The following is an 8795-nucleotide window of genomic DNA, read 5'->3' on the forward strand; positions in this document are numbered from 1 at the left end:
AATTCCTGCAATGATCTTATGAATCTCTCAATTGCACTGTGCTAGGTTTGTGAGTGAGTGTGTGTGTGTGTATGTGTGTGTTAAAGAGGTTAATTCATTAAATAAAAGCATGCAAAACACCACCAGCCTGATTAGGCATTTCTTCATTTTTAACTTATGGGGGTCCTCAAAAAACCAGAACTGCCCAGGCCTCTCAGACCACGGGAGGCCCAGCTGCATGAGGGGTATGTGCGTTCAAGCATAAGTGCATTTGAAGTGATGTGAGCATATGTGGGTGGTTGAGACCAATGCCCGTGTGAGATCCCCCACCCAGGAGCTCAGCCTCCTCCAAGCTCCTATGAGCCCAGCACTATTTCCGGGGCGAGGGGATGTCTTGGGGATGAGGAAGGGCAGCCGCCGGCCCCAGGGTAGCCTTGGGCATGGAGAGCTCTGTCATCTGAAGCTTGGACACGCTCAGGCCAAGCAGCGTCCTCTGGCCAGCAGTGGCAGTGTGGGCGGCCAAAACCAGGTATTTCCCGGAGGAGATGGGGCACAGGTAGTGTGTCCTGGGGCTCTGCAGCTCCTCCCTTCCTCCCCACACATGCGTTCTCTCCTGTCTGGCCATTCCTCTTCCCCTGCCCAGGGGCTATAGGCCCAACTGTCAGCACCTACCCACTCATTGTACAGATAGAGAAACTGAGGCCTGAAGAGAATAGAGTCACCCAGGTCACACAGAAAATCAGCAGCAGAGTCAGAAAAGAGACCCAGCCAGGGCGCTATATTCTCTGCACCCACTGCCTACCATCTCTCTGTGCCCTTCCTTCAGTGATTGAAAGAGGGGCTTCCGGGCCCAACAGACCCAGCAGGTAAGGCCCCAGAGTGCCCTCCTGCCTGTGCCGGTCACATATGGGATCCAGGAGCCATGTGGGCACTAGAAACAGCGTGCAGCTGGGAGGCAGGACCTAGGTTCTAATCCTAGCTCTGCCATGAACCCTGTCAGAGTGACCCTGGACAGCTCCCTGTCTCTCTCCAGGCCTCAGTTTCTCCATCTGTTAAATGTGAACTATAGCAGTGGCTTTCACAAGTGCTTTGAAGCAAAACCCCCAAGCAACTTGGAGAGCCGCTGCCCTGGTCACGTAGGGAAGGCAAGGAGATCTTCCTCCACCAGGCCGCTCATCTCCCCTACCCCAAGAAATTTGCCAAAGAAAGTCCCACCTGAATAAGAGACAGGGCTTCAGCACAGAACCAGGGACCAATTCTGACTGTACCATTTACCAACTGTGTGGTCTCAGGCAAGGCTCTCCAGGCCTCAGTTTGTTCCTCTGTAACATAGGGGTAATGATACCACCCTCCTAGGGCTAAGAGTAAAGATTCATGGTCAGTGCTTACACATAATGAACATATTAAAACTTTGAGCAACAGTGTCTGTTACCCCAGATGGGAATCTCACACGAGCCCACTGTCTTCACCATGAGTTGTATCTGTTGTTCTGGACCCCAAAGCCAATGCACTTGCCAAATGCTGTTATCCTAAATTCCTCAGCCCATCTGTCTCCACAGCTGTTCTAGAACAGCTGGGCATGCAGAGGTTGCTTCGAGGTCAGGCCCAGGCCCAGGCCCTGGGGAGGAGAAGCGCAGGGCTCCCTGTAATCAGGCCAGGCTGTGGAGCAGGGTCCATTTCATCTGGACAACCAAGTCCCCAGGAGGCCATCATTAGCTTCCCCCACCCCTGCCCTGCCCCAGGCCCAACCTGGCTGCAGAAGCCCCAGAGAGAAGACAGCATGTATTTAGCCAAAGCCTTTCATTCCCAGGGCCCTCCCCCAGGGAGGGTGAGAAAGTCTGCCCAGAGGCAGGGCCCCCACCCCACCAAGCAGCAATCTTCCCTGCAAGAGGACAGAGACCTGGCATTGAGAATCCTACCATGTCGGAGCTGCAGGAAGCTCAAATGCCACTTAATGTACATACGATGTACATACAATGGACTATTATTCCATCTTTGAAAGGAAGGAAATTCAGCCCCATGCTATAACATGGATAAAGCATGAGCACATCAGGCTAAATGAAATCAGCCAGTCACAAAAGGACGAACACTGTGTGATTCCACTTATATGGGGCACTTAGAGTAGTCAAACTAACAGAAGCAGAAAAAAATAGAAGGGTAGTGGCCAGGGGCTGGTGGGGGAAGGGGATAGGGAGGTATAAAAAAAACAGAAGCCATATCTCATGTCTCTTCTTTAATAGATGGGGAAGCTGCAGCCAAGACAGGGGAAGGGACTTACAGAAGGGGTGTCGGGAGGTGTTCCTTGGCTTTCTGCTCCTTCCCAAGGAGGGCCATCCCCACACCCTGGTCAGCCCAGCTGCCGCACGGCCTCCTGACAGGACTCCAGGCTTCCAGCTGCTTCCTTGGCATACCTTCCAGCATCATTTTACTTGTTTTCTTTTTAAATAACTTTTCTTCTTTACTCTGGGTTACATTTCTCCCAATTATAAAATCATACTTGTTCTTCCAGAGCAGGGACTTTTCTTCTGTCCGGTTTGCCTCGTTTGCATCTGGCGGGGCATTGCATGGACACAATGCACAAATCTTAGGAAATTGGGAAAATACAGGAATGCTTTAAAAAAAGAAGAAGAAGAAGGGCAGCCCAGGTGGCTCCATGGTTTAGTGCTATCTTCGGCCTAGGGCGTGATCTTGGGGACCAGGGATTGAGTCCCACATCGGGCTCCCTGCATGGAGCCTGCTTCTCCCTCTGCCTGTGTCTCTGCCTCTCTCTCTGTATGTGTCTTTCGTGAATAAATAAATAAAATCTTAAAAAAAAAAAAAAGAAATCGCTGGTGGGTTCCCACTCTCTCTATATCTTTTTCTAGGGGCACCTTGGCTGGCTCATTCAGTGGAACATGCAACTCTTGATCTCTGGGTCATGAGCTCGAGCCACACATTGGGTGTAGAGATAACTTTAAAATATACATATATCTGGGGCAGGTGACTCAGAGGTTGAGTGCCCAACTCTTGATTTTGGCTCAGGTCATGATCTCAGGGTTGTGGGATCAAGCCCCATGTGGGGCTCCCTATTCAGCCTAGAGTCTGCTTGAGATTCTCTTTCCCTCTCCCTCTGCCTCTCCCCTCGCCACTCACACTCTCTTTCTCTCTCTCCGCCCCTCAATAATTAAAAATATATAGTTATCTTATTCTAATCTATTTTAATGCTTAGACACTTTTTGAAAGCCATCTGGGTTCATACTCATAAATAGCTTGTGTCCTGCCCTGTTCATGTGACATTTCACCATGCGCACTTTTTGCCATTGGAATGATTTCTGAACAGCACTGAGAGAGGCTCATCGGTGCACATCAGCCACTCAGAAGTCATCTTCTTGGCAAGGCTCATGGGAAAACTCAGGCTAAATCAGCCCTCTGACCACACCACTTTATTTTCCTTGTGACACTATCATATCTGAAACAAACTTATTCCCTCAGCTGTTCACTAGCCTGTTGTTGATCTGCTTGTTACACTGTCCCCGGAGCAGATTAAGCTCCAGGACTCTAGCTAAGGCACATTGGTACCTAGCATGTGGCTCCCCTTCAACAGACATTTATGGAGTGGGTGCCAGTCATAGTCTGGGCCCCGAGGGTACACCCGTGAATAAAATAGACAAAAACTCTTGCCTTTATAGAGCTTTCATTCTAGTGGGGAAGGAATGAATGAATGAACAAAAAATGAATAAATGATCGAATTTAACTACCTCTTGTTGTTGGACATTTAGGTCAGTGCTCCTTAAACATTTCCCTACATTACATTTAATGGGCTATTAGCAGGAAATTCCTTTAAAATCTCATATTCTATCATTAAAATGAACATAAAGCAGGACGCCTGGGTAGCTCAGTGGTTGAGCATCTGCCTTTGGCTCAGCGCATGATCCTGGAGTCCCGGGATTGAGTCCCGCATCGGGCTCCCTGCATGGAGCCTGCTTCTCCCTCTGCCTGTCTCTCTCTCTCTCTCTCTCTCTCTCTCTCTCTCTGTCTCTCATGAATAAATAAATAAAATATTTTTAAAAAATAATAAAGTGAGCATAAAGCTGGCATTCTATGCAGGGCGACCAACTCATCCTGTCTTGCCTGACACTTTTCTTTTTAAGATTTTATTTATTTATTCATGAGAGACGCAGAGACAGAGGCAAAGACATAGGCAGAGAGAGAAGCAGGCTCCCTGTGGGGAGCCCGATGCAAGGGTTGATCCCAGGACCCCAGGGATCACAATCTGAGCCAAAGGCAGACGCTCAACCACTGAGCCACCCAGGTGCCCCTGCCTGACACTTTTCTGGTGTTAGGCACTGAAAGTCTGTGTCCCAGGAAAACCTTCAGCATTGAGCAGACTGGGACTTGTTCTATACCACACTGTGTCCATGATTATTTTTTAAAAAGTTTTATTGAAATACACACCATGTACCATAAAACCTACCTATTTTTAAAACGTACACACACACAAAAAAAAACATACAGTCCAGTGGTTTTTAGTACATTCACAACATTGTGTGATGACACCACCATCTTATTCCAGAACATTTCAGCACCCCAAAAAAGAAACTTAAATCCATTAGCAGCCACTCCCCATTCCCCTCTCCCATAACCCCAGACAGCCACTAAGCTACTTTACATCCCTATGGATTGGCCTATTCTGGACATTCCATGTAATGGAAATATACACAGTGTGTGGCCCTTTTGTAACTGACTTCTTTCACTTAGCATCGTGTTTTCAAGGTTCATCCATGCTGTGACAGCATTTCCCTGTCTTTTATCGCCAAATAATATTCCATTATGTGGATACAGCACACTTTATTCGCTCACAAGGTGATAGATATTTAGGTTGCTTCCACTTTTTGGCTATTATGAGTAACGCTATGAACGTTCAGGTACGAGTTATTGTGTGGCCATAGGTATCTGTTTCTCTTGAGTTTATACCTACGAGTTGAATTGCTGGGTCACATGGGAACTCTGTTTAGCAATTTGAAAGCTGCCAAACTGTCTTCCAAAGTTGCTGCACCTTTTGGCATTACTGCCTTATCGTTAGGCAGGCCAGCAAGGCGTGAGCTTGCTTGTTTCTCTACATTCTTGTCCAAACTTGCCATCGTCTGTATTTTTAATTGGGGCCACCTTTGTGGTATGAAACACCATATTTGTTCCAACATAAAAATTTTGTTGGAAATTATTTATCATCAAGTAAAATCAACCCCTTTGAAAGTGCCTGACGTCAAGCATGTGGCTCAGAGGACCCCAGCACACCTCTCAGTACCTGGGAGGACGAGCACCAGCCTGATGTGCTTGAATTAAAGTTGCTTCCCAAGTTTTGTTATTGTAAACACTTTTTTGGTAATAACAAAAAAAAAATTAGCTTTAGGTTTTTTTCTTTTTTCCCCGTTTTTTATTTAAATTCTATTAATTAATATATACTGTATTGTTGGCTTCAGTGGCAATTTAGTGATTCATCAGTTGCATATAACACCCAATGCTCATTCCATCAAGTGCCCCCTTTTTCAAAAAATTTTTCGACATTTAAATTTTTTCTTATTTTTTACATTTAAATTCAATTTGCCGACATATAACACCCAGTGCTTGTCTCATCATGTGCTTTCCTTAATGCCTACCACCCAGTCACCCCGTTCCCCTGACCCCTCCCCTCCACAACCCTCAGTTTGTTTCCTATAGTTAAGAGTCTCTTATGGTTTGTCTCCCTCTCTAATTTCATCTCATTGTATTTTTCCCTCCCTTTCCCTATGATCCTCTGTTTTGTTTCTTAAATTTCATATATACGTGAAATCATATGATAATTGTCTTTCTCTGATTGAATTATTTTGCTTAGCATAATACCCTCTAATTCCATCTGCATCATTGCGAATAGCAAGATTTCGGGGGTTTTTTTTGTTTGTTTGTTTTTTGAGGCTTAGTAAAATTTCATTGTATATACATACATACCACATCTTCTTTATCCATTCATCTGCCAATGTCCATCTGTGCTCTTTCCATAGTTTGGCTATGGTGGACACTGCTGCTAGAAACAGTGGTGGGGTGCAGGTGCCCCTTTGGGTCACTACATTTATATCTTTGGGGTGAATATCTAGTAGTGCAATTGCTGAGTCATATGGCAGTTCTATTTTTAACTTTTTTGAGGAAACTCCGTACTGTTTTTCCAGAGTGGCTGCACCAGCTTGCGTTCCTACCAACAGTGTAAGAGGGTTCCCCTTTCTCCCCATCCTCATCAACATCCGTCATTTCCTGACTTATTAATTTTAGCCATTCTGACTGGTATGAGGTGTTATTGTGGGTTTGATTTGTATTTCCCTGAAGCTGAGTGATGTTGGGCATTTTTTCATGTGTCTGTTGGCCATTTGTATGTCTTCTTTGAAGAAATGTCTGTTCACGTCTTCTGCCCATTTTTTGACTGGATTATTTGTTTTTTGGGTGTTGAGTTTGGTAAATTCTTTATAGATTTTGGATACTAGTCCTTTATCTGATAAGACATTTGCAAATATCTTCTTCCATTCTGTAGGTTGTCTTTTAGTTTCATTGACCCTTTCCTTTGCTGTGCAAAATCTTTTTATCTTTTTTTTCAAGGTTTTTTATTTATTTATTCAGGAGAGACACACAGAGAGAGAGAGAGAGACAGAGGCAGAGGCGGAGGGAGAAGCAGACTCCCCAATGCAAGACTCAATCCCAGGACCCCAGAATCATAACCTGAGCCAAAGGCAGATGCTCAACCACTGAGTCACTCAGGTGCCCCAAAGTTTTTTATCTTGATGAAGTCCCAATAGTTCATTTTTGCCTTTGTTTCCCTTGCCTTTGGAGATGCATCTAACAAGAAATTGCTGCATTCGAGGTCACAGAGGTAGCTGCCTAGGTTTTCCTCTAGATTTTTTTTTAAGATTTATTTATTTATTCATGATATATATAGAGAGAGAATGAGAGAGGCAGAGACAGGAGGAGGAAGAAGCAGCCTCCATGCCGGGAGCCCGACGTGGGACTCGATCCCGGGACTCCAGGATCGCGCCCTGGGCCAAAGGCAGGTGCTAAACCGCTGAGCCACCCAGGGATCCCCCTCCTCTAGGATTTTGATGGATTCTTGTCTCACATTTAGGTCTTTCATCCATTTTGAGTCTATTTTTGTGCATGATGTAAGAAAATGGTCCAGTTTCATTGGCTGTCCAATTTTTCTAGCACCATTTCTCTTTTTTTCCATTGGATATTCTTCCCAGCTTGGTCAAAGATTAGTTGACCATAGAATTGAGAGTCCATTTCTGGGTTATGTATTCTGTTCCATTGATCTATGTGTCTGCTTTTGTGCCAGTGCCATACTATCTTGATGATCACAACTTGGTAACAGAGCTTGAAGTCTGGAATTATGATGCCATCAGCTTTGGTTTTCTTTTTCAACATTTCTTTGGCTATTCAGGATGTTTTCTAGTTCCATACAAAAAAGTTAGCTTTGTTTTAACTTGTTTGATTACTGGTGAAGTTGAACATTCTTCATGTGTATTTTTTATTATTTATACTTTTCATATGTTTATTATTTGTATTTCTTATTTAGTGTCAGGGTAATCTCTTTAAAAGAAAAATCTGAGAGTGGTGGGTGGCTCTGTTGGTTGAGCATCTGACTCTTAGTTTGGCTCAGGTCATGATCTCATGGGTAGTGGGATGAGCCTCAAGTCAGATTCTGCGCTCAGTGAGTCTACTTGAGATTCTCTCTCTCCCTCTCCCTCTGCCCCTCCCCACAGTCATGTGTACTCTCTTTCTCTGTCTCTCTCAAATGAGTAAATAAATCTTTAAAAAAAAAAAAAAAAAGGAAAATGTGATCACACTGTTACTTGGAACTCTCAGTGGTTCTGCACTGTCCAGGGACTAAAGACCCGGTCCCCTAATGGCAACCCCCAAAGCCCCACCCCAGCAACCCCACCTGCTACTCTGGCCCCTTTTCTCACTGATGTCTGGACAACTTGTAATTTCCAAACAGAGTCCTTTGACCTCTCTGCTCCTGCTTTTGGCCATTTGTGGGTATCACCTCCTCCTGAATGACTCCCAGGCTCACTTGCCACCACACATGTCTAATGGAAGCACTTGTTTGCAGGGCCAGCTCCGTGGGCATGCAACATCTGCATAAGGGCCCTGTTGTCAGAAAGCACCACTTGATTGACTTAATGTTCTGCGGTCACTGTTTTGAAATTTTTAAAAAAGATTTATGTATTTATTTAAGAGAGAAAGAGAGAGCATGATGGGGAGGGGCAGAGAGAGATGGAGGGAGAATCTCAAGCTAACTCTGCACTGAGTGCCATACCCCATGTGGGGTTCAATCCCAGGACCCTGAGATCATGACCTGAGCCAAAACCAAGAGTCGGACACTTAACTGACTATGCCACCCAAGCACCCCTGTTTTGAAATTCTTAAAAAATTTTAATAAGTATTATCACATTTTTATTAAAAATTTATTTATTTATTTGAGAGAGCAGTGGCAAGGGGCAGAGAGGAAGGGAGAGAGAGAATCTCAAGCAGATTCCCCAGTGAGCACAGAGCCTGAGATGGGGCTCAATCCTGGGACCCCAAGATCATGTCCTGAGCTAAAATCAAGAGTTGTTTAACCGACTGTGACACCCAGATGCCCCAGAATCCCGCATTTTTATTTTTCACTGATATCCACCAACTATATAGCTGTTCCCACTTATTTGCCTTCTGCCTCTTGCACAAGATAATATACTCCTTTAAATTCTTTTTTTTTTTAATTTAAGTAGTCTCTACACCCAATGTGGGGCTCAAACTCCCAACCCAGATCAAGAATT

Source organism: Vulpes vulpes, chromosome 2 (genome assembly GCF_048418805.1).
Source record: "Vulpes vulpes isolate BD-2025 chromosome 2, VulVul3, whole genome shotgun sequence".
Lineage (NCBI taxonomy): Eukaryota > Metazoa > Chordata > Mammalia > Carnivora > Canidae > Vulpes > Vulpes vulpes.